The 26,997-nt window shown below is 35.6% G+C and overlaps 1 pseudogene; it reads left to right on the forward strand.

The window, feature by feature from the left end:
• The window catches only part of LOC102844802, an 84,977-nt pseudogene extending 58,827 nt beyond the window's left edge, over positions 1-26,150 (forward strand).
• The last annotated feature ends 847 nt before the right edge of the window (positions 26,151-26,997 follow it).

Genomic DNA, 26,997 nt, shown 5'->3' on the forward strand with positions numbered 1-26,997 from the left:
CCTCTCCTTGAAAAGCAAAAGAAAAACTCCCTCATTGGTAGCCATGATGTTTTTACTCAACAAAATCTTAGAAGGAGATCACCAGGTCTTCTTAATCTGCCTTAGTCGGGACGCTGTTATTAGGTGCTGACAAGTTGACTGTGACTGAGTAGTAATCCTCTGAGCAACAGGCATCATTTTTTTTCCTATCTTGCACCATCCTTATAATCTCAGTCATGCTCAAGTTTATTGTGGCAATCACCATGCCAATCTATCTTGTTGAAGATCTTCCTCTACTTTACCCACTCTCTACCTTTCCACCATAATGTCTCTCTCTAAGGAATGGTTCCTTCTGAAATTATGGCCAAAGTAGGTGAGACAAACTTTTACAAACTTTACTCTTAAGATCAGTCCGGCTGCACTTACTTTGAGAAAGATTCGCTTGTTCTTTTGGCAGTCCATGGCATGTTCAACACTCTTTGCTAACACCATAGTTCAAAGGCACCGATCCTTCTTTGACCTTCCTTATTCATTGTCTAACTTTCAATGCATAGAAACCAATTGAAAATATCAAGGTTTGAGGGAGACACACCTTGGTCTTTAAGCTGACATTCTTGCTCTTTAGAACTTTTGGATAGAACTTTGGATAGATTCTTGATTTCCCTAAGGCAACATATTTTTTGAATTCTTGACTGCTGCTACACAGGATGTTTTGTTCTGAACCAAGTAAAATGAAATTGTTAACAACTTCAATTGTTTTCCTTCTATCATGATGTCTATGGGTCCAGTAATGATGAATATTTTTCTTTTTTTTTAAAAAATTGTTTTCTTGATGGTGAAATGTAACCCATATTGAAGGCTATGTAGTCTATTGTCTTCTGTATCAACTGCTCCAAGTACTCTTCATTTTCAGCAACCAAGATTGTATCATCTGCAAAACAAAAGTTATTGATGAGTCTTCCTCTAGTCCTGATTACACACATTATTTTTCATATAGTCACCCTTCACAAAGAACTTTACTCAGTTTATTGATTGAATAGGTATGGAGAAATGATACAACCTTGATACACTCCTTTCTGAGTTTCAATCTGCACACTCCACTGAAGTCTGTCCACTATGGGAGATCCTGCTGGCTTTTGAAATAATGCTGGCATACCTTCCAGTATCACAAAAACAACAAACAGTGAAATTGAGGGTAAAATTATTATATTGTCTTAAACTGAATGCTCTAGATAAGCAAAATCAATTAAGCTTTCAGCTAGCTAGATGCAAGGAAGAAATATTGATGGTAATCATAGTCCTCATTTCTGCAATATTTTCTGACTAATTTCATATGATCATAAGTGATATTTAGAATTATGTTCTTCCACTACCTAGTCTTTTGCCCATTTTGTTACTGTGTTATCAGTCTTTTTTCTTGTGAAGGCCCTGTAATATTCCATAAATTTTTTTGTTAGAAAATGTTTTTGATGCTCACAGGGATTTAATCTTTAGAAGGTCTCATTCATCAGTTTTATCCTCTCGAGATAGTGCACTTCTGACTATATTTGGCAATCTCTTTATGCCATAGTCTAGGCTATCTAAGCTTGATCCCAGTTTGTCTCTAATGAGCTTTATGGTTTTAGGCTATAATCCCAGGTCTCTCTGATCCATCTTGAGTTGACGGTTGGGTTGTGTATGGTGTGGATCCTGTTTGGCCCTTTTGCTTTTTGGACTCCAATTCTTTGCACATTTCTATTTTGGTTTTGATGATTTGATTTTTCCAAGATTCACCCTTTCTCCATCCCATGTTCAAATTGTATTGAATATTTGCAATTGTTTCTCCTCATTTGATTTTTTGTTTTAAAGATATATTCCTGTTTTTTCCCTTTGTAACTGAATTGTATTTGTTACAACCTTTGGTAGCAGGTGACCTGGCACTCATAAGATTGGATGCATCTCAGAACCTGCCTTGACAGCAGCAGCCTAGGAGGTACCTAGTTTTGCTACTCTAAATAATTCCTCTTCTTTGGAAAACAAGCTGCTTCAGTGTAACACACTTGTTTCTACACTGCTTGGTACGTGCAAAGTTATTTACAAATTTCATATGTACTGTTTTTCACACTGGATCTTTCCCATTTCCTTCAAACCCCCTCTATGTATCAAATTGTGCAACCCTATGATTAACACCCCCATCCTCACTCCTCTGCACCCCCTTTCCCCTCATGGATCCTAATACTCGTTCTATGATAATGAACTTATACAGTATTAGTCCTTGTTGGACTGAGTTTGTTCATTTAGCATAATGCTCTCCAGTCCCTCCCAAGTTAGGTAGTAATTAATATAATCATTGCTCCTGCTTGCTGTGTAGTATTTCATCATGTGAATGGACCATAATTTCTCAATCCATTTTACTGTGGTTGGACATTGGGGCTGTTTCTATGTTCTTGCAACAATTGGGAGTGGAATACCCATGTGCTGTATCACATTAGACATAAAGGTAGCAAGCTTTGTAGTTGGCATGCAGCAACATGGCATAAGAGAGAGAGAAAAGGATGTCTGCTCATAGATAGAACACCTCAGAAGGTAAAATAATTTTGGAGTAAATTATATAGTGGAAGAGCATGGTCTATGGACTTCAAAGTGCTATTTATATGTATATTATATAATATATATATATATATCTCAACATAATCAAGTATAATTAAAATTTTAGTCATTCAATAGCCATTCAATATGAAAAAATTATTTTTGTGCCTCCCAATAATTCTTAACCTAGTGAGGGGGTGTCATGGGTGGGGGGATATTTTATAAATGGCCTTAACAAAGTGGCAAAGCGTGAGATTTTTGTGTTATGTGAACCAAGGAATAGAAGAAAAAAGTATTTAATCTTATTTATAGAGGTCAGATAAGGTTTTTCTCAGAGCCATATTGAATGTGTCCTGATCTGAGAGACTGCCAAGAAATCATCCTTGATATACCTGACAAACTCCTCTTCAACTGTGACTTGTTATACAGCTAAGCTACTTAGCTGATCTCTAAAATCCTATGGGGCAGTAAAGCATTTGTAAAACATGCTTGAGATCTCTGGATGAAAACTTGTTTGTGGGCCAGAGTTTCCCATCACAAATGCATTCTTTTGTATTTCATATATTCTTCTTCTTGGTGTTAAATGGCTTAAAAGCAATAATAAATAACATAGCTTTATATTATTGAAAAAAAAGAAGTTACTGTCAATTAAGATCAAAGGAAAGTTCTGTCTTATATTCTCTTGTTTCCTTCATGAATTTTTAAGTTGAAGTAGAAAATGAAATAGCATTGACATCAAAGCACTAGCCCCTTTAGACTTGATTGCCAGAGCAATGTTATTTTGCGCTAAACTTTTCATAAAGTAAGTTAATAGTATTAGTGTCACCAAGCCAGATATAATACCACTTCATCATTTATTAAATAGGGCTCTCTAGTGCTGTAGTCTCTAGGGTGTTGTGCTACTTACCAAATATTGAGCTCTCTGGCTGTTTGAATTCATTCACCAGAAGCTCTGAGGAGAAAAATGAGTAATCTTCTCCCACTTCATTTACAGCCTAGGACCAACCGAAATGTCAGCTACGAGTTGATTTCTACCTGGCAGTAATGTGGTTTGGTTTTTGTTTGTTTGTTTGAGTAAATGACTGGAAGAGAGTTTGTGACATGAAGAACAATATTTATGTGAAATGAAATGTGCTATGTTGTCCTTGCATTTTACTTTGTCAACCAAAAATTCAGTAATGTTAAGATACCAATCTGTAACTGGTTCTAGGTAACATTCGATGACAGTAAAGAATATTCAGGCTTCATTTTACATGTATTTACTAATTAGACTTTATTAAATGGAAAATAATATTATATGCTTTGCTTTAAATTTTCCTGTCTACAAGCTTTTCAAATATGCTTAAGTTTGCTTCTACATAAATCATAAATATCATGAATTTCAGAAAGGGTGAAGTTGTTCTGTGCATACAGCACTATGGGGTATGGTGGTATTGTGATCGTAATTAAAGCATGCCTTGTTTATATTCTTGCAGAGCTTATGTTTGATTGTGGCTCTTTGAGAAAAGATAGAAAAAGAATAAATAATCTGGGCATATAATTTCATGTAATAATAAATATCATATAATGGAGCAGTCTGGAGCTTAGGTGGCCTAGTGGTAAGAAGCTGCACTGTAATCCTGAAGGCACATGGTTCAAATCCACCAGTAGTACCACAAGAGAAGAATGGGCAATCTGCAATTAACTTCCTCTTAAAACTCACTATGGTCAGTTATGGGTCAGTTCCAATTTGACAGCACACAGCAACAACTGACTGGGTTATGTGGTTAGGGAAGTCCTCTCTGTTTAAGTGGCATTTCACTGGGAACCTATAACGAATCCGCCAAGGGAAGACCTAGAGAGAAAGTTCTATAACAAGTTATTGCAGCACCAATTTTACATCAAGTAGGTCATGACATAGAAAATAAAAAAAAAAAGAGTTCTGCTTGTGGTCTCCATAGCACACTTCTGCTTTTGAATATTGGTATAGGCATTTCTTTATAAAAAATGAGTTTATAAATTATTTTCAATATACATGCTCTTTAGTATTCAAGAGTGTCCCTGTAACTCTGGCAATAATTTTAAGGGTAAGGTTAGGTCCAAGCTGTAGTTTCTTTCTTTAAAATAATCTTATATTCCCTGGCAGCTGTAATACACCATGAATATTAAATTAAAATCAATTGCACACTTACTTATCCTACTCTAGGGATAAAAAGCATAAGCTAACTTAGAATTAACTTCCACTTTAAAAACATGACTTCATTTCAAAAGCTTAGGGTGCTTTCTGAGAAAGTTTGATATCCTCATGTCTCTTCATTAGAAGTCTTGTGCAGTTAACTTGGCGGGGGTGGGGGGCACAGCTTTACTAAAATACATGTCAAGCAGAGGAGATCAACTCAGGTTTCATCCTGGTTGCTTGGTACTTGCAGAAGGTGTAGTAGACAAGAATTGAACATTTTTCATTCCTTTGTGTTCTCTCCCACAATTGATTACGCAGCTGTGTTGTAGACTATAGAAAATCTTAATACTCTCTAATCAATGATAATTTCTAGAACTTCTGGTATAAGCAGAATTTTTTTTAATGCTGTTGAAGAACCTAATATTTGTATGAGAGTCCAGGGCCCCGGCTAATGCTGAAAGCCCAGGAGCTAGGGCTGAAAGTGGGACTGATCATTTCCCTTTAGATCTGAGCATAAATGAATGGATCTTTGGTTACGTCTGACTGTAATTTAGTATTACTTATAATGATGTCTATGATTATAGATGAGGTTAAAGGATGCTATAATACAATGTCATCAAGAAGGATCAACGGAAGGGTAAAATCATTCTGTCAAGACCTTGAGAGTTGAGACAGAAATGCCTTACAAAGTTGTTGACTTAGTGCATTTATAGATTAGAAAGGATCTTCACAATGGAGATAAAAGTTAAGGAGTTAGAAACAAATGAGTGGTATTTAATTCTACAGTAGTATTATTTCAGGAAAAAGACTGAAGTTTAGAAGAAATTATGGAACTGTATGCTAATTAATATTAAGGAAAAAAAAGACACAAGTACAAAGGTAGAAAAATCAGAGGTCTAAGGGAGCTCTGGTGGCCTAGTAGCAAGAAACTGCACTGCAATTCTGAAGGCACATGGTTTGAAGCCACAGATGGATAGGCAATCTCCTCCTGTGTAATTAACTGCCTCTGAAAACTCACTGGATGGTCAGCTATGGGTCGATTCCAATTCTATGGTACACAACAACAACAACGCACAACAAAAGAAGCCTAAGTGATCTTGCTCTTAAGGTTCACAAGAAGAGGAGTGATTCAAATAGTAAGAAGTCTCTTGTGTTTTATAATGCTGAGATCAGAAAAATGAGAATTGAAAAATCTTCACTAGTTTGGAAAAAGAGTAGTTGTGGAGAGGTAGAAATGAGTTAAATTAAGGAGTAAATGATAAGTGAGGACAGGATGATAAGTTATATATTCAAGTAGCCTTTTAAGGAAATTGAGCTTTATATTTGAATAGATGATATTAATAACTTGAATAGGAGCAAAGATAATTTTGGGGCTTTATTAGACATTATTAGAGATTTGGGACTTTTTTTTAATAGTCTTGGGTCAAATCCAGAGAGAAGCAGTGGAATTCAGCTAAAAGAACAACTTTGGAGGGAAGTCATGTGGGTTGAAATGTGAAGAGAGAAACATCAAGGGGTCAAAAGTTTTCTTCTCATGGTGTTTACAAATTTTAAGAACTGAAATACAACTGAGGAGGAGAAGGGACACTATTAACTATTTGGGGCTTGTCTAGATACTGCATTTAATGTTGTCATAATTCTGCTCTCACTTTCCCCTTTGTCCTCTGTGTAAGTCTTATGTCACACTCCATTTACTGACTATATGCAGCATATGTAAGGGGAACCAAAACTAAGCTAGAGAAGATATACTTGCTTTGTGCTATTCATCTCTAAGGAATAAGAAGATTTTCAAGGCTATCTCAAATTGGATCAAGAATGAAAATATGAAACAAGCAAAATAAATCATGGGAAATGTGTTCTTCTGTAATTTACAGCCACTGAAAATGCTGTAAAGGATCAGTAATGAGTTGGTTCTGATTCAACAGCACACAACAACAAATTATCTATCTCTATATTTTTAAATAAATATATATCATTAATTCTATGAACTTCGATAAATGTTGTAGTTGTAGAGGGGCTTGAGGACTTTTCTTCATAGGGTCACTATGAGTTGTGCTCAACTTGAAGGCAATCAACAACAACATATTTAATTTTACATAGAAAGCTAGCTTTATCTAAAAAAATGGCCCTTATACATGTAGACACAAGTTCTAGATCCATAGATTAGACCTCAAGAGAAAAAAAAAAACTCCTCCAGAGATTGACAGATCCAAGATGAACAGGTAAAGTGGCAGCCCACTGGCTTCAGAGGATGATAACACCAAGGTTGACTTGGGAGATCAGCTGCTAGTTGAGTATGAAGAACCAGAGGTGATAGGCCAGGTTCAGCATTCAGATTGAATAAAAGGAACAGAGTTTGTCAGACATCAGACTTATGCCACAGCCCCTGATGACACTTTGATTCAACTGACCATTCATAGCAGATCTTCTCATGGTGGTGACCATATTATATAACTCTTTACTAAACTCAAACTCTCAGGTTCATTGAATTGAATTGGATTCATAGCTAATTCTCTAGTGTGTTTCTGAGGTTGTAAATCACACTAAACTAGATTCATGCTGGTAGATTCAAGCAACCAAAGAGGCTTGATCTTTGTAACTCCCAGTGTAATTTCCTATGGACTGTGCCACCTGGAAGTGATTACATTATGCCTGATATGACAAAGAAAATTATTTTACCATAGTAGATTTCATATACTATAGTAAATGGATAAGGTAATGGATACATAATGTTAGATTCATCAAGGGAATGATGGCATTGTAACTAGAAGCCAAAGAAGCATAGGCGGCCAAGTTGGCCCTCAAAATTAACAATTACCCTCCATGTGGAGAATTATGGTCATACTTAGAACCTTTCTACCGTGATATACTAAAAAAATACATGGGCCGTAGTATTCAATATGGATTAAAGTTTAACATCAAGAAGACAAAGATTCTCACCACTAGGCCAATTGGTCCCCCCATGATAGAAGGAGAAGAGATTGAGGTTGTTAACAGTTACAGTTTTCTCAGCTGCACAACCAAAACTTTTAGAACCAATGGTGAGGAAATAAAAAGGATGAATTGCATTTGGGGAAAATCTGTTGTCAGGGATCTCTCCAGAATGTTGATGAACAATTATGTCAGTCTAGACATTAAGGTGAGTCTGATTCAGGCCATGTTCTTTGCAATTACTTGCTATGCATCAGAGAGCTGGGCAATAACTAAGGATGACAGAAGAATCGATGCCTTTGAACTGTGATGCTGGAGAAGAGTCTTGAACATACCAGGGACCTCCAGGTGAACAAATAGGTCTGTCTTGGAGAGGGTGAAATCAAGTTTTTCCTTGGAGAATAGGATTTTGAAGCTCCATCTCACATACTTTGGGCATGTGACCAGGGGGAACCAAACCTTGAAGAAGGACATCATGCTCAGAAGGGTGTAGGGTCAGTGCAGAAGAAGAAGACTTTGTATGAGATGGATTGATACAGTGACTAGGGCAATAGGGGTAGTTGTGTCAGAGTCAGTGAGATTGGCTCACGACAGGGCAGGGTTCAGAGCTATTGTACATAGGGTCTCTATGAATTGTAGGCGACTCAATGACACATCCCAACAACCATCTTGGTAAAATAAATAGTATGAAAAGAAGAAATGAAGTAATGTAATTAAATTGAAATGTTTCAGTAATTATCATTACCAAATAGTAGAAAAAGGCAAAGCATCACTTTGGAAATTATGTTCAGTTGGTAGGAATTATGCTCTTAAAAATAATTTTTCCTACATTGACTCAGCAGTTTATCATTATTATTTATTCCATTCCTATAGCATTAAGGACAGAATAAAGTTTCTGCAGTTACAGCTGAAATTAAGTTGATAAAAGACATCCAAAATGGATAAAGGAGAGTTTATAAATGAGTCTGCCATTTTTTTCTTTTTACTTCACATATAGATGATTCATAGTACTTCCATATCTGTGTCAGTTCGATTATTAAGTTTATTCAATTATCAGTGTTATGTTCTTCTCTAGTAAGAAATCCTATTTAACATTGACCACTCCTTTTCAATGAATATATCTGTGTCATTCAATCTATTTGGAAACCTAAACTTTGGTTCCATTAAGCTTACGAAATTTGCTATTGACATGTTAACTAGAATACATATTCTCAGGGCTCTGGAAACTTCTCCACCTATCCAGTAGAGCTCTTTTGTGTTATTAATAGGACATAAATGTATATAATGGATTTTGTGTTGTTTCTCATTTATTTCTTTTAGGTTCTGGAGTGCTGATAAATTCAGTGATAGTGCCCACTCCTTACTATTTTAGATTAATTTATTTTACTGCTATTTCATTATAAATGCATGACAAAAAGTGCAATAATCACTCCTTGCAAATTATCAACTGGACACAAAGACTAAACACATTTATTACTTTCTGTTAATGTTGGTTGTTTCCAGTTTGTCAAAGTACATTAAAAACATATTATGATATTATGCGAACACTAAATTAACGTATTTTAATACATGTACCTATTTTTTTGTCTTCTCTTCCAGATTGAAATCCATTACTAAGACTGATGTTTTATTCCTCTTGTCTTTAAAATTGAATTCTGCATCAGAATAGATAGTAACTATTTATATGAGAAAATGAAAATGCTGTTTTTTCTTGCCCCCACAGTTAAGTTGGTTGTCATGCTAAAATGGTTATTTTCCTTTGCTGTTACTGTCAATTGTTTTTGAAATGGGAAAAACTTATCATGCCATTGAATTATTAAAAGTAAGGTAACAAAATAAACCCCTAAGGTTTCTTATTTTTGCTCTATTTTCAGAAATTATTTTCCTTTCCATTTCTCCATCTGTATATAATTTCCTAATGATGAGAAACCTGGAACAGACTAAATTACCAATGTTGCTGTTGTTGTTGATGATGTGTAGTCTCGAGTCGAAACTGACCCATAGCTGACCCTCTGGCAAGTTTTCAGATACAATTAATCACATGGGAAGAAATTATCTGCCCTTTTCCCATGAACTTGAACTGCTTGCCTTTGGGTTTGCAGCACTGTTTCTTGCCATTAGGCCACCAGAGCTCCCTAAATTACCAATAGTTTCTGTAGAACATTTTGAACTGATAATAGGGTTTAAGAATTTCCAGGACATGGTCTATTATACTCTATAAACTTTGGTAAAATGTGTTATAATTTTACATATTTCCGAGGAAGTTGCTGTTATACACACACACACACACATGTATATACATATATATATAAATACATACAAAAAAATAAAGTTAAAAACTTTGCGTATGTGTGTGTGTGTGTGTGTGTGTGTGTGTATGCACACACACACATTCTATACATACACACACATTTTATATATATACATACATATATAAATACATACACATACATTTTATATATATACATATATACACATAGATGTATATATAAATCTATATACATCTACATCTGTCTATCTACATCTATCTATCTATCTATCTATCATCTATCTATCTATCTATCTATCTATCTATCTATCTATCTATCTACATTAGTTTGCAACTCTATATTGTACATGTTAACTTCTTTCCAAGGTACTCAAAAGAATGCTAAACTGTGCTAAGAGATACTACAAAAATGACGTATCTATTTCTCTAAATCATTAGAGTATATAAGGATGGTATAAGACAAGGTAGTGTTTCAATCTCTTCTGCCTTTGCTTCCTATGAATTGGAAACTGTTCTAAACCATCAAACAGCAACAATAGCATAAGAATGGCATTTTCTCTCAGAGAAAATTGGAGAGGAGATTGTCTGTTTTTTCCCCCTCAGAGCACTTGTTGCATTCACACTTCCTGCCTATGTCTACTTTCTAGTTTGTGTTACATTACTGAGGAGCTTGGTGTCACAGTGATTAAGTATTCACCTAGCTGTTAATCAAAAGGTTGGCAGTTGTAACTTATCACCCATTCCTTGAAAAAGATGTCTATTTGTACCACAATAAGAATAAATTTAATAAGAAACAAGAATGGCATTTCCTTCTTGTATTTTATACATTTTATTTCTGATACTGTAACACTTGCACAAAAACCAAGAAAATAGTACAAGGAAATTCTGTGTACACCAGGCATGGCAAACTCTTGGCATTATGTAAGTGACCAATCTAAGCAAGGTGAATGGAGGGAAAGTCAATATGTAATAAGGAGTTGATTGTTATTGTGTACCATTGAGTCAGAACTCTTCCCATAGCTGACTCTCCAGCAGGTTTTCAGAGACAGTAAATCACACAGGAGGAGACTGCCTATTCTTTTCAAGCTGAACAGCTGGTGGATTTGAACCAGAGGCCTTCGGAATTGCAGCAGTTTCTCACTACTAGGCCACCAGAGACATTGCTGTCTGAGGCCTTCGAGTTGAACTTAGAGTGACACTATGAACAAATGATCGGATCAGACTCTTTCCCTATCCTATACCATTCTATTTCTGATAAATTCTAGCCATTGTTAGAATCCCTGTATTCATCCTTCTTTTTGACATTTCCTCTTCTTTGCTGACAATTTACCTTTCCCAGCACGATGGCTTTTCCCAGCAATTACTCCTCCTGGTAGCATGCTTAAAGTCTGTGAAGCAAAGTTTCATTATTCTTGCCTATAAGAAGCATCCTGGTTTCACTTTTTCCAAGAGACTTGTTGATTGATTTGGTAGTCTATGAATCTATATCTAATACTACAACACCACAATTCAGGGGCATCAATTCTTCCTTGGTCTTCCTTATTCATTGTCCAATTTTCAAATACACAGGAAGCAATGGCAGATGATGTTGTTTGGAATAGGCACAGTTTAGTCTTTAAATTGATGTATTTGCAATTTAGCATTTTGGAGAGCTCCTTGACATCAGATATTCCTAGCACGATTCTGCTAATTATTTCTTGACTGCTGTTACCATGAATCTTGACTGTGAATCCAAGTAAACTGAGATTCTTGACAACTTCAATATTTTTCTGTCATGCTGTTGCCTATTGATCAGGAATTTTCTTTTCTTGATGTTTAGATGTAATCTATATTGAAGGCTTCAGGTTTTTTATCTTTTTCAGTAAGTATCAATTCTTCATGTTCTACATGTAAGATTGTGTTACTTGAATAATGCAGATTGTTGATGATTGTTGTGAGGAATATACTGTCACTACACTAAGAGTCAAGGATTCTAAAGCTTCGTCTGACACAATTTGGGCATGTTGCAAAGAGGGACTGGTCCTTGGAGAGGGACATCATGTTTGGGAGAGTGGAGGGACAGCACAGGAGAGGAAGACCCTCGATGAGATGAATCGATTCTGTGAGTGGAGTGGTGGGAATGAGTATGTTCGAGACAGCAAGGTTGGCACAGGATAGAACAACGGCTTCTAGGGCTCTTGTACATAGGGTTGCTATGAGTCACAAGGGACTCGATGGCACCTAACAACAACAACAACACTAAAAAGTGAACACTCAACAATTTCAGAAAGTAGCATATAATCAAGAACCATTGTAACAAAGGAAGAAGTTCTGCACCAAAAAACCTGCACCAAAAGCACTGACAAAAAAAAAAAAAAAGAGTCCCTGAAATTTATGGAATATCAATTGACATGTTTCAACAGATGCAGCCTTGGATGTGTTCACTAGCTTATGCCAACTAACTGGAAGAGACTATATTTGTTCCTATTCTAAAAAAGGTGATCCAACACAATGATGAAATTATAAAACAATATGATTAATCTCACATGCAAGTAAAATCTTGTTGAAGATTATTTAAAAAGGACTTGAACAGTACAACAACAGGCAACTTTCAGAAATTCAAGCTGAATCCTAAAGAAGCCATGAGATGAGAAATATCTTTGCTGTTGTCAGCTGGGTGTTGGCTGAAAACAGATATACCAGAAAGATATTTACTTGTGTTTATTGACTATACAAAGGCATTTGACTGTGTGCATCATAACAAATTATGGCTAACATTGAGAAAAGTGGGAATTATAGAACACTTACTTGTACTCTTTTGAAATCTATTACAGAGACCAAGAAGCTGTTTTCTCAATAAGAAAATACTGCACAGTTTAAAATCAGAAAAGATGTTCTTCAATGTTATATACTTTTCCCATACTTATTCAATTTGTATGCTGAGTAAATCTGAGAATCTGATCATATGAAGAAGAATATGGCCTTAGGCTTCGAGGAAGACTCATTTGACACAAATTAATTACATTGATCAATAGTCACTCTTGCTAGAAAACAAGATGCATATAAATGATTGAATTAAATATGATTTGTAAACTTACATTTTTAAAACTAATGGAAAGGAAAAAATATTAAAACAACAATCTCAATTTTCATGATTGCCAGAACAGAAGAACTTGGTGATGTCCACTTTCCATGGTAACCTTTCTGAAAAGGATCAGAATAGAAGTCCTGGTTAAAGATAAAAGTGGAAAAAGACTTAAAAGTCCTAGCAATGGTAAGGCTTACTGGCTAGACAGAGTAGAACAGGATCCCCAACACTGGTCTTTAGCCATTGTCTGATGACACAATATATCATGTACATTGGGAATTAGAATCAATACCATAAATTAAAATATATATTAATGACCAAATTGAATACTAATTTGCTTTGCAAACTTTCACACAAATAATTAAAGCAAGAACCCAAGGTTTTAATCACAACCCAAAGTGACTGGGAAGAAGCAGTGAGGAATGCTCTTAGGCCCAGTCCCTGATCTCCTCCAAGGATTCAGGAATGTGGTGAGCTTATCTCCAAAATATCACTTCTGACAGATAAGGCAATGTCCTGGATATGTGTCCCACAAAAATATGATATAATGTGTATCACCTATAATGATTCCCCAAGATCTGATGAACCAATACTTGTAGAAATATTAAAGATGGAATGCAACTCCCCTTAATCCCATCAACCCCTGTCCTATGAAAGGGGTGTTTCCCTGTGACATCTTTTATATCACAAGAGATAAAAAAGGCAGAAAAGGAGCTGGGAAAGGAATCTCAGGACCACTAAGAAACAATTGTTATAAATGGAGTAGGTCCTTTTGAATTCAGGTCCCTGTCTTGGGAAGCTCCTGGGAAACCAGAGCAAGCCCAGGAACAAGGGCCTAAAGATGCTGACGGACACAAGAACTTTCCTTCAGAACTGAGGGAGAAGGGATGCTTTCCTAGACCAGCTCCTTAAACTTGGAATTCCAGCCTCCCAGACAGTGAGAGAAAAAAATTTCTGTTCATTAAAAAAACCCCAAGACCGCCAAATCAGTAATTGAGTGCTCACAGTAAATTTTTCTAAAAAAAAATTATGTATTGGGACTTAACGGAAGAGAAGGTCCAAAATGTCTTGCCAACCTTCCCTCAACTAAATGATTACCTGATAACCAAGATTGACATTTTAACAGATATAATCCATACCATCAATTATATCAGTACAATCAAATCATCATTGTATAGAAATTTCTGTTTTGGTAAAAGAGATAAAGAATAGAGAATCAACTTCCTATCATCAGGAATCTTGCCTGTTTATTGAATAAGAATATTGGCATATTTTAAGTAAATTTCAGCTATAAATAGAGAAGAGTTATTAGCATATTTATTAATTAAGATCATGTTTGAATTTCTTTTGTTATGGAAAAAATGTGTGTTCTAATTTAGGTCCCCTTATTATATTATACTCATTACTGCCTCTGTATCAGAGATAATCAACTTGAAATTTATATGAATGTGTGAATAGTATAAGCTCACTTTTAGCAGAAGGGACTCATCCTGGTCAATATTTCACAGCGTGACACTTCTCAAACACAACAGGGTTACACATAGACTATTAGAGGATTAGAGAATTATGCTTCACCATTTAAGTATTAATTACAGCAACAACAATGACTAAATACATGGAGGCCTAGTAATTAATAAACTTGCTTATATCTCCATTAGAGACACTAACCTGAGGGTTTTTTCCCTTTCCTAGAATATGATATGCAGATGCACTCATGTAAAACTATATGCATGCCTACTGAGAATTTAAAATTGTCTCGAATTGACTATGTGGATTAGTAATGGACACTAACAGAAGTAAATTTTGCAGCATGGAATAGGAGTAGTAGGAGCACATCTGATGGTTGGAAAGATGTGTAAGACTAAGAATAAACACAGAAGACACAGTAAATTGTGCTCAGAAATCAGAAAGCAAAGACTGCAAGGAAGAATGCAGAGAATCTGGAGATAGTTTTGAATCACAGTTGCCTAAGCACTGCAGACCTAGAATCTAACGGTCATGTTTTACTCAAGACTTTTATGTTTTACTTACGAAGTACATGACAATCTTAAAATACACAATGGATAAAATACTCAAATATAAAATGAGTAATGAGCAATTTGCTCAATGACTAATTTCTCCCATACATCTCTAACTAAACTTGCTGAAAGTAAAAACAATAACCTAAATGAACTCAGGTAAACTTCTTGATCAATACGTGAGTGATTATCTCCACATAATTTTCCAACCTTAAAACGTATCTTTTTAAAGTAATTAATGAGAAAATTAAATTGTGATCATTTATTTCATAATGCATTTAGCCAATAGGACTGGTATACTTCACAAAAGAAAAATTTTAAATTTCACTGAACTAATCTTCTTACTGTTTAAATAAAAAAAAATAGTAGAACAAAATTGAGCTCAGCATAGAACTCAGACAACTACATAAATACTTGTTGAATAGAAATACTCAGCAGAAGAGCAAGGCTGATTTGATGGTGGAACTTAGTTCCCAGAAGGGATTAGAGTTCATCTTTTTTGGAAAGATCCTTTCTATTAATGCAAAAGTAAAGACAGGTTTGCTTATTCAGCAGACTATGCAGCGTTAACCAAATGCTTTGCTTCAATACACTTATTCTTATTAAAGCTCCAATTATTGTGGAGAGCCATTTTTTGATTAATGTTGCTATTTCTATTTGATGGCTTTGCCTCGAGGTTCTAAATGTTTTGTGGAACATAATGCAGTTTAAGCTTGTTAGATTGATCAATTCCCATATCAGATAGTCATAAACATTTACAAACATCATTTAATTTAAAAGTTATATAATAATATATTTCAGAGGCTTTTTAGTGTAACTCATACTAATCAGCCATCTATGTAGCTCAGTGTGTTTCTTTTTATAAACACACTTAAATGTGAAAAATAATACTGTGGCATAGCGCATGTAGACAATAAATGAGTAGAGAATGGTTTGCATTACTACTGAATTTTATATGAAAGCTTTCATAATTTGTAAAGATAAAAGATGGGTGAAGGGGTGAGGGAAATTAGAGGAATCTAGTCTAAATGCAGTATATTCAAATTCTGTAAGTAAGCTAGTATAAGAAAAGAATCACAATTCATACGAATGAAACATACTGTAAGGATACTATTATATGAAAATTAAAAAAATATTAAAATTTATGGCATAAACATTCTTAAACTATAGAATTATATTGTGGCTGTATATGCGTGTGTATATCCATATATATTATTCTTGTTAGATGCGACTGAGTAAAGACTACCCATAGCTATTCTGTGAAAACAAACCTTGCCTCTGATTCATGAGTTCTGGTACACCCTCACCCATCATTACAGTCACTGAGTCAGTATGTCTTGTTGAGGATCTTTCTCTCTCTTTTTTTTTCTATAATTATATTTTATTAATTTTCATAAACATTTACAGAGATTTTGGGCTTCCACTCATTCATTGTTGCACTGAGGATCTTTCTCTCTTGCTCTGACCCTCCACTTGTCCCAGCTGAATCTCTTTTTCTAAGTACTGGTTCCTCTTAACAACATGTACAAAGCATGTGAGATTGAATTTCATCATCATTGTCTCTAAGGAGCATCCTGGTTGTAATTCCTCCAACACCTCTTTATTTGTTCTTTTGACAGTTTTAATCCAGATATGTCTATGTCCTTTTGTATATGTATATGTTTATGTGCTTTTGAGTTTATATCCATATAAGTGCTGTTGCTGTTCCATGCTATTGGGTCAGTAACTATTCATAGCTGACCCTCAATCAGGTTTTCAGACGCAGTAAATAACATGCAAGAAAATTGTCCATCTTTCTTTCAAGAAACGTGTGATAGATTAGAAGTACGTACCATTGGGTTAGCAGTGCAACTTTTATCACAAAGCCACAAGAGCACTCACACAAACCCACACACTCATGAACATACCCATGCATGTGTACATATATCCATTTATATGAAAGTAATATTTATTTTAATGTATTTATTCTAAATAACAACACAACCAAAGGCAGACAATCAAAGGTTCTTTGCAATCTGTGCATATGTATTCAGTGTATCCTCTCTGTTTTGGAAAGGTGACTGAATTTTGGAGGGAAACTATATTAGTGTACAAGTATTCAAACTTTTCAGATAGATGATTTCATTTGGCTAATGGCTGAGGAAGATGTTAGAAATACGAAGGAGTGCTTTAAGCACTGATGATAAGGCTTACATAAGTCAGTATAAGTGCTTTGCAAGTAATGCAAAATTGACTGATTAGAAACAAAAAAAATAGTAAAATTCCAATTATCATTTACTCTTACCTAGAAACTTTGTTAGTATATGCAATTCTTATTGTAGCCTCATATGTCATGGAGGACCTAAAAGATGGATCTAAGGCTTTACATCATCTGGAAAAGAAACAAATTAAAACAGCACAAAATGTTATGCTTATTATGTGCAGAACAACCTGCTGACTTGAGGACATTGAGTATTACAATTATTTCCCGTCCATGCATGGTTTATTTGGTAAAGTTTGTGAGCCAAAAAGAAAAAAAAAACAAAAACACAAACTCTTCTAGAAAATTCAAATGTCTGGATAGAACAACAGTCATGTTGAGTTTACATCTTACTAGATATTTCCTCACACAATGATGATCGAAACTGAGCAGCAGAGAAGTCAATAACGATTCACTAGTGATTGTAGCATGGATCAATCAGAGTTTCATGATTCTTTGTGCATAATAAACAAAATAATGCTCTTCAGAACTGGTTGTTCTGTGTAACTGGGGAAAAATTGTGAATCCTCAATGTAGTATCTAAACATTAATATGAAATACTCAAGTCAGAAATATAGAACTTTTTCTCATAATGCTCAGTAATAGAAGACATAACAAAGGGATGTTGCTGTATATCATTGACCCAATCTATAGCTGACTTCCAGTGGGTTTTAAGAGGCAGTACAATGCACAGGGGGAGATGGCTCATCTTTCTGCTTTGGAGCAGCTGGGACCGCATGCATGACTTTGTGTTGGCAGCACAATTCCTTACCACTAAGGCACCAGAACTCCCTAGTAGAGGAACAGGCACATTAAAAAAGTTATTTTAGTCCTTACGGCATTTTAAAGATCCTTAACTCTTTTAGTGATATATTGGACATATATTAAATACAATGTGATTTACAAGCTAAGAAGATACAATCCAGGCTACACTAAAAGCGGGTATTGTAATTTTATTATCCTTATTCATATGTGTACATATTGTTGTTGTTTTGTACTATCGAGCTGGAACCGACCCATAGCTGACCATCCAGTGGATATTGTTAGATAGATAGATAGATAGATAGATAGATAGATAGATATAGATAGATAGATGATAGATAGATAGATGATGATGATAGATAGATAGATATAAAAGAATGAATATTTTTGAATGTTCTTAAGGAATAGTGCTGCCAACTGAAAGGAACATCTTTGCAATCGACCAGGTGTTCTATGGGAGAAAGATGGGCAGTCTCCTTCCATGCCATTTACTGCTTCTGAAAACCCCCTGGAGAGTGTGCTATGAGTCAGCAATAATATGGTATGATATGATATGATATGATATGATATGATATGGTATGATATGATTGATATGATATGATGTAATATACATAGGTTATAGCCTTAAAGTTAGTGATCCTTATATGCCGAAAAATATCCAAATAGATGGAAAGTTCACAAATTATTTTGAAATATTTTGCATTTATATCTATTTCCAAATCAAGTACAATTTTATGTTGATATATCTTAATTGAAAGCGCTCATTTTGTGTATGTGCACATACGTGTTTGTATATTTCTGGTTTGGATCTCTGTGTGTATGTGTGTGTTAGGTGTGGTGACATAGACTCTGACTCAAAACAACTCCATTTACAACAAACAAAAATGATTTCCTGGTCCTGCACCATCTACATAATCTCTGATGAGTCTGAGGCCGTTGCTGTAACCATTATGTCAATCCATTTCATTCATAGTCTTTTCCACTGATTCTTCATTTCACAAAGCATCTTCTCCAGGGACTGCCGGATCTTTATTACACCTCCAAAGTACTTGAGATGAAATCTTACTATGTTTGCCCAAAGCAATGCTTCTTTTGATTTTTTTTTAATTTCTGCTTCTGTGGATGGTACATCTGTGTAAAATGAAGCACTCATTGTATGAAGGCTGTTAATAAGTATTCCCTCAATACTAATTTCATATTTTTGTATGTTTTGACTTAAGGTATTTATTCAGCACACAGATTGAATAAATATGGCAAAACAATATAAGCTTGACACAAAACCTTTCCTGATATTAAACCTCATAATATCATCCTCTTGTCTTCTTCAAATGACTACCTCTTATTCTATGTTAAGGTTCTCTATAAACACTATTAAGTGCTTTTATAGAATAAAAATCTACTTATATCCATAGTGCTTTGCATTGAAAATCAAAGGCTTTGGTGGTTTGAATTCACTAGATCCTCTGTGGAAGAGAGATGAGCAGTCTCCTTTCAAGATCTCTTTCCTCTGAAGCCTGATGGAGGAGATCTGTGAGTCAGAACCAGCTGGATGATAGAGAGCTAGAGAGTGAGGGAATGATATAAAATGGTAGCGTTTTCACAGTAGAATGCCTTTTCATCAAAGATATTGTTGTAACAATCAAAGTTTTAGACTGACTCTTCAGTTATAATCTAAATGCACTTTTAATTTATTGGATGTTAATTACAAGTGCTAGTAATACTTAGCTAAATTAAAGAAGCAATGATAGTTTTTAGTGTAAAGAACCAGTGGCGTTAATTATCAAACATGCTACTCTCCTCCCTATCATAAACAATAACAACAGAAATCTCTTTCAGATTCTGCTTTCTCTTCTACTAGATATTCCTTTCTAAAGCTCCAAATTATTTCAAAAAGTCCTCCAATCACTTATACATTTTTAAATTAGCTTCCCCCCCTTTATTATATTGTTATTGTTAGTTTCTATTGTACCAATTCAGAGCCATGGCAACGCCTTTGCATCAGAATAGATCTGAATTCTGTAAGGTTTTGAATGGGATGTAAATCACTAGGTATCTTTATTCTCAGGAGCCTTTGGGTACAAACTAATGACTCTTTGGTTAGCAGCTGAATATTTAACCATTTGTACCACTCAGGGACTATGAATAAATCATAGTCACAAATAGACGTGTTAACAGTAGAGGAGTAGCTATTATGTGTATTATAAACAATTTAAAAAAAACCATAAATATAGCGTGCTTACTGTATTTATTGTAGGAGTTGATTAAATACACTTGTAAAGTATTTATAAAACATAAACATAATAGTATTGATTTATATAGTGTATAACAAATATTAAAAATTAAATTTATCATAATTTTGTTTACTTTCCTTCTGTGTAATTTTTTATAGGATGATTTAGATGTTATAGACCTTTTAAATGAGACCATAAAAATGAGAACCATTACTTATTTTCAGTGTTAAATATTTCTTCTTGGCAAACATAAGGCTTCAACTCATTCCACTTTCCTGGATCAAGGCTAGGACTTCAGTTCATTCCACTGACCCCCAGGAAAAGACTAATTCAATATGTAAAACAAATTTGGTTGGTGATGATGTTATTTCTTTACAGTACAAAATTGTAAAAAGTTAAATGTAAAGTGTCAATATCTCCATTGCCTTTTACTTTCACAGATCAACACTTGTTTCAGGTATTTCTAATCACTAAATATCTAATAATTACTAGGATTGACAGAAGGATTGATGCCTTTGAGCTGTGGTGCTGGAGATTATTACTAAACATACCATGGAGTGCCAAAAGAACAAACAGGTCTGTCCTAGAGAGTGTAAAACCAAGCTGCTCCTTGGAAGCAAGGATTTTGAAGCTCCATCTCACATGTTTTGGGCATGTGGTCAAGAGGGACCAGGCCGTGAAGAAAGACATAATGCTTGAAAGGGTGGAGGGATAGTGCAGGAGATGAAGACCCTGGAATGAGATAGATTGAGACAATGAGATTGGATTAGGATAGATCAGAGTTCAGACCTATTGTACACAGGGTTGCTATGTGTCACATGTGACTCTATGACATATAACAGCAACGACAAATTATCTAAAAACAACAGTGAAGGAAGAATATGGCAGTTGCCCCACCACTCCCAAGCTTGATCACTTCCTGAGAAACTTGATAACACCTAAGCTAGTCCTATCAAAGACCAGACCAGACAATGGATACTGAGAAGTGTCTGAGCTTGATTAAAAAAGCTAAAACTTAACTTAATTAACATGTCACATTCTAGGAAGTATCATATTAGTCCTCCCCAGGGTCCTTATAAAAAGAAACCCCCCCCCCAAACTGTCAGAGCACCATTTTGATCCTGTCCGCAGGCCATGAGGCCTGTTCCCTTGGCATCCCTCTCAGACAGCACAATAAAGGCCTGTTCATTTCTTGGGACCAATTCTTTTCATTATTTCTCTCCCTCACTCTCTCGCACTCTTTTTTTATTTATATATATTTAACAAATAGCAAATGAATAATTATGTTCCTTATGAAGTAGTGTAGTCTATAAGGAGTTACACACTGCCTAACTAAAAATATGCACCTCTTTTATGGCTCAAATCAGCATCTTTGCAGGAGAAAGATGGATAATCTCCTCTTTTGCAATGAACATATTTACAGCTAGGTAAACCATTTGAGAGTGAGCTATGGGTGAAATCCAATTTGAGTGCAATGGGAGTAGTTGTTGATGCTCAGTGCCACCGTATCAGCTACAATTCACGGTGACCCTATATACAACAGATCTAAGCCTTGCCACATGCCTGCACAGTCTTCATGATCTCTGTTATGTTCAAACCCATTGTTGTAGTCACTGTGTCAATCCATTCTCTCTTTTGTTGTCCCTCCACCTTTACTAACACATCTTGGTTGAAAGACTAACGCTTCCTGACAACATGTCAAAGAATGTAAAATAAGTTTCACCATCCTTGCCTCTAAAGAGCACTCTGGTTGCACTTTCTTCAAGATCCATTTGTTTGTTCTTTTGGAAGCCCAAGGTATATTTAATACTCTTTGCCAATGCCACAATTTCAAGGCATCAAAACTTTCTTGGTTTTCCTTATTCATTTTCCACTTTTCAGATGCTTAGGAGCAATTGAAAATACCAAAGCTTGTATCGGGTTGATCTTAATATTTAAAGTGAAGTACTTGTTCTTTCGCATTTTTAAGAGTCAGTTGACTTTGTTGACATTTGAAATAGCAGAGGTGAATGTCCAACAACTACATGAAAGTCACTGCAGTATGAAAAACTGACAATCAAGTGAACGGTTGATGAACTGCAATCATACTAAAACCATAAATACTCGATGTTACTTTTATTATATGTCATCAATTGACTTGACCATAACTAATGTCCCTGTGTAAAATAGATGGAAACTTTGCCTGATCTTGCAATATTCTAAAACAATCTCAACTAAGCCTAAGCCTGTTATTGCAGTCACAATGTCCATCACTGACCTCCATTTTATCAAGAAAAATGTCAATTTTCAAAGACTAGCCCCTTCTGAAAACATGCCCAAAGTATGTGAAACAAAGATTCACTTTCCTTCCCTCTAAGAAGTACCTTGGTTGAACTTCTTTCAAGTAGAATTTGTTTGTTCTTCTAGTAGTTTATGTTATATCCAACACTCTACATGAACATAACAATTCAAAGGCATCTTTTTTAAAAAAAATTATTTTTTGCCCAACTTTCACTTCTATACAACTAAACTGAAAGTACCATGGGTTGGGTCAGGTGCACATTAGTCTTTAAACTTGTGTCTTTGCTCTTTAGCTTTTTTATAGAGGTCTTTAACAGCAGAGTTATTCAGTGTAGTACATCTGATTTGTTCAGTGTAATACATTTCTCTACTTCTAGACTGTTCCTACCATAGATATTGATTGTGGCTCCAAGTAAAAAGAAAGAATTGATAATTTTAATGTTTTCTCCATCTATTGTTATGTTGCTTGTTGGTTCAGGGACCAGGATTTTTGCTTCCTTGATGTTTAGATGTGATCCATATAGAAGACTGTGGTCTTTGATCTTCTTTAGCAAGTGCTTTAAGTCATCTTCACTTTCTACAAACAAGGTTGTGTCATCTTCACAACACAGGCTGTTGAGGAATCTTTTTCCAATCCTGATGCTACATTCTGCATATAGTCCAATTTCTTGATTTATTTCCTCAGCATACAGATTGAACAGATACAAAATAACCCCCAATATAATCTTTATGCACACTTTTCCTGATTTTAAATTGTGCAGTATCCCTTTATTCTGTTCAAATGACTGCTTCTTGATCTATGTACCAATTTTTCATGGACACAATTAAGTGTTCTGGGATTCCTATTCTTTATGTCAGACATAATTTAGTATGATTGATACAAACAAATGCTTTTGCACAGTCAGTAAAACACCATTTTTTTTTGTTGTTGTTATGTACTGAATTAGAACTGACTCATAGCTGACTTGATGCTATAAATCATATAAGAGGAGGCTACCCATCTTTCTCCTGAGGAGTAGCTGGTGGATTCAAACCATGTTCCTTTGGCAGTTCACTAGACCACCACAGCTCCCTAATAAATCACTGCTAAGCATACTTGTGGTACTCTCTGCTTTCAGCAAGGATCTATTAGACATTAGCAAGGATATCTCTTGTTCTACAGCCTCTTGTAAATCAAACTTGAATTTCAAGTAATAGCTTATCAATTTTATGACCCAGATGTTGTTAAAAAAAATCTCCAGGAAGATTTTTCTCCTGTGTGACATTAATTATGTTGTTTCATTACAGAAGTTTTGAGTTCTTAAAACAGATGATAGTTCATTCTTGCACAAATGGTCTTAACTTACTACCACCATTCATCTGTCAGCTTTTGGTTTGTATATATTATTTCCTCTAGAGACAAACTAAATTTTACTGAGAGTCTTTCAGATTATATATGAGATTAATTACTAAGTATGTATTTAAGCTTTATCCCTGTATTTCTTTAGTAGCCTTGAGGAAAGTAATTTAAATTTAAGCACTTATGAATAAATAATAAGATATAGTGAATTGTATAGAATTTTTGAAATCTACTAAATGTCCAACTTTCTGTAATGAACTAATGGAACTTTTAAAGTTTTAACAATGATATACTATAAAGGTAATAATTACGATGATAGATGGCTGAAATTATTTTGAATTAAATCAGTGAGGAAAATGAAAGTCTCTTAAAGTGCCAGTGAATAAGAAAAAGGGAGATTACCTAGTTCAGTACCAAGACGGGGATTATATTGTTTTAAGAACTTCCATGAAGTTGAGATAGAGAATAAAGTTAGTAAAAATAAATGGCAATGACATATAAGGGGAACTTCATAAACAATTAGAGTATATAAAGAAGAGAAGTTAGGGTAGTGCAATGCATTATGTGTGGCATGGTTAAATGGAAGGTCTGTAGTTGGAATCCACCAGCTCCTCTGTGGGATGGGCAGTCTTCCCCTGTAAAGATTTACAGCCTCAAAACTGGATAGAGGAGAGTCCCCAGCGTGGGCGCCCAGGATGGAGAAGGTGCCAGACCTCAGCCTGTAGCCATCGGGGTTGGTTCCCTGCTCAACCAGGACCGAGGAACCCACGGCCAAGTTCTTCAAAGTGAAGAGAATCTGTTCTGGGTGAGCCCAGGCCACCCCAGAAATGTGATGACCGAGGAGCGGGCACCGGGGACGCGATTGAGGTTGAGTTTCAAATCAAGCCAGTGGTTTCTCCTGGTTAAGAAAAAGAGCGCTGGATGTTGAACAGTGAAGATGACATAGTCTTTGTTAACATCCTTGCAAGTATGACAGTTGAGGAAGACTCGTGGACGTGTGACATGTGGAAATGCATGCACAGAAAAAGGAAACCTGTCATTCTTTAAAAAGAGGAAGGCGTCCTTCCATGCCAAAACGGGCACATTCTGTTCGATAATCAAGTTTGAAAATCTCCAAGAATTAAATAGACTCTGTCACTGGGGTCCCATCATATCCCTTGATGTTATAGCAGTATGTTCTGCAATGGCCATGACTGGCTCTGTCTTGTGGTATTGATCCTTACACACCACTGGAGGAAGTGTGAATTTAATCATGTTGATTAATTGGACAATCATGATTCTTTATAATTAGTTCGTAGTTGTGGGGCCTGGCTTTGTCCCTCTGCGATGGAAACCGGAAAATTCTCAGGATAGTATGTACCTCCGGAATTGTAAAGTCAGCCAAGCATATAATGGACCTCGTTCACATCACTGCAGAAAGTGCAAAAGATGTGTTCTGAAGATGGACTATCACTGTCCTTGGATCAACAACTGTTGTGGCTACCAAAGTCGTGCCTCGTTTACACTGTTCCTGCTTTTAGCCCCACTTGGTTGTATTCATGCTGCTTTTATTTTTGTTATGACGATGTACACGCAGCTGTGTAATCGGCTCTCCTTTGGCCGGAACACGGTGAAGATTGACATGAGTGCGGCCCGGAGGGATCCTCTTCCAATCGTTGGGTTTGGATTAGCTGCGTCTGCTGCCACCTTATTTGCTCGGGGATTAGTGATCGAAACCACCATCGCTGCTGGGATGCTGTTTTTCATCCAGTTGAAAATAATTCTCAGAAACAAAACATCTATTGAATCATGGATTGAAGAGAAAGCTAAAGATCGAATCCAATATTATCAGCTTGACGAAGTCTTTGTTTTTCCTTATCATTTGGGAAGTAGATGGAAGAACTTTAACCAAGTGTTCACATACTCAGAGGCCCTGGAAGGAGATGACTTGGAGTGGCGGGTCAGACACGGCTGCCACCAGTACAGCTTGACCATAGAACAATTGAAACAAAAAGCAGACAAAATAGTGAGAAGTGTTTGCTGTAAAGTAATTCAAGATTATCGTGAGGTCTTCTATCCTTTGAATAAAGGAATCAAAACCGTCTTCCCAAGACCCTGCACTGAAGAGCCTCGAATCAGACTGTAGAAGGGGGAGTTCATTTTAGATACAAGAGGCTTAGGATACTGGTTGTACGGAGACAAAATTCTTGATGATTCCCTTATAGAAGGTGTTGCAAGAATACGGGGCTGGTTCCCTGGAAACTGTGTGGAAAATGCCCTGTGATGGTGACCCAAATATGGCCCCTAAGGGAGAGAAGAAGAACAGATAGCTGCTGAAGTAAAATTATTCTTTATGCCCCTCCATTACTTGAAAATTGTACATATTACTAAAGAATTATGCAATGGGAAAAAACCCAAATTGGATAGAGAGGTACTTTGAGTGGGAAACTACTGGTGGAAGGGTGTATAAAGAAAACTCAAATAAAAAGCTAATTTTCCTATTAAAATGAAACTCTTCCTTAAGCTTCTTTCTTCCAGAGCCAACTGCTTTGAATAACCGTGGATCATGCGTAAAAATGGAATATATGCAAACATTTGTTTTCCTTTCACTTTAACTTTTTGCCACTGTTCAGACTCTAGTTCTACTTCTAAGATAAACATCAGGCAAGCAGTGGGGCTGGCAGGTGGGGGCATGTGTACCTGGCATGTTCCTTACAAAACTGGCTCAGTGTATATATTTGCCACTCTCCTTTATGATTACACGCAGCTATACACTATATAAGGAAAAGCAACCTACTGTTTAAAATGCATTTGGGGACTTATGAAGTGTGAATTTATTTTAGTTGGTTTGAGTTTCAATTCTAAATGACTTCACTTTACTGTGTAAAGTCTCTCTTTCTCTCTTGCTGTTTTGAAAATTGTACCTGTGCCAAGAAAGGTCTCATTTAATTCAATATTATTTTACTTTTATATATAGTCCTTTAAAATCGTGTTCCAAAAGGCTGAGTTAAATAATACTTTTTTGAAGTGAAAAATTTAAAAAAATAGTCAGTGAGGGAAAAAGCAAATATCCACAAAAATGGTGAAATACTAAGATAATCCTCATATGATTATCCTTATAGCCAGGTCTTCCGAGGAGTTGTTCTTATTGTTGATGCCATCACAGAAAGAGTACCA

Source organism: Elephantulus edwardii, unplaced genomic scaffold (genome assembly GCF_000299155.1).
Source record: "Elephantulus edwardii isolate Elephantulus edwardi_28Jun2011 unplaced genomic scaffold, EleEdw1.0 scaffold00007, whole genome shotgun sequence".
NCBI lineage: Eukaryota > Metazoa > Chordata > Mammalia > Macroscelidea > Macroscelididae > Elephantulus > Elephantulus edwardii.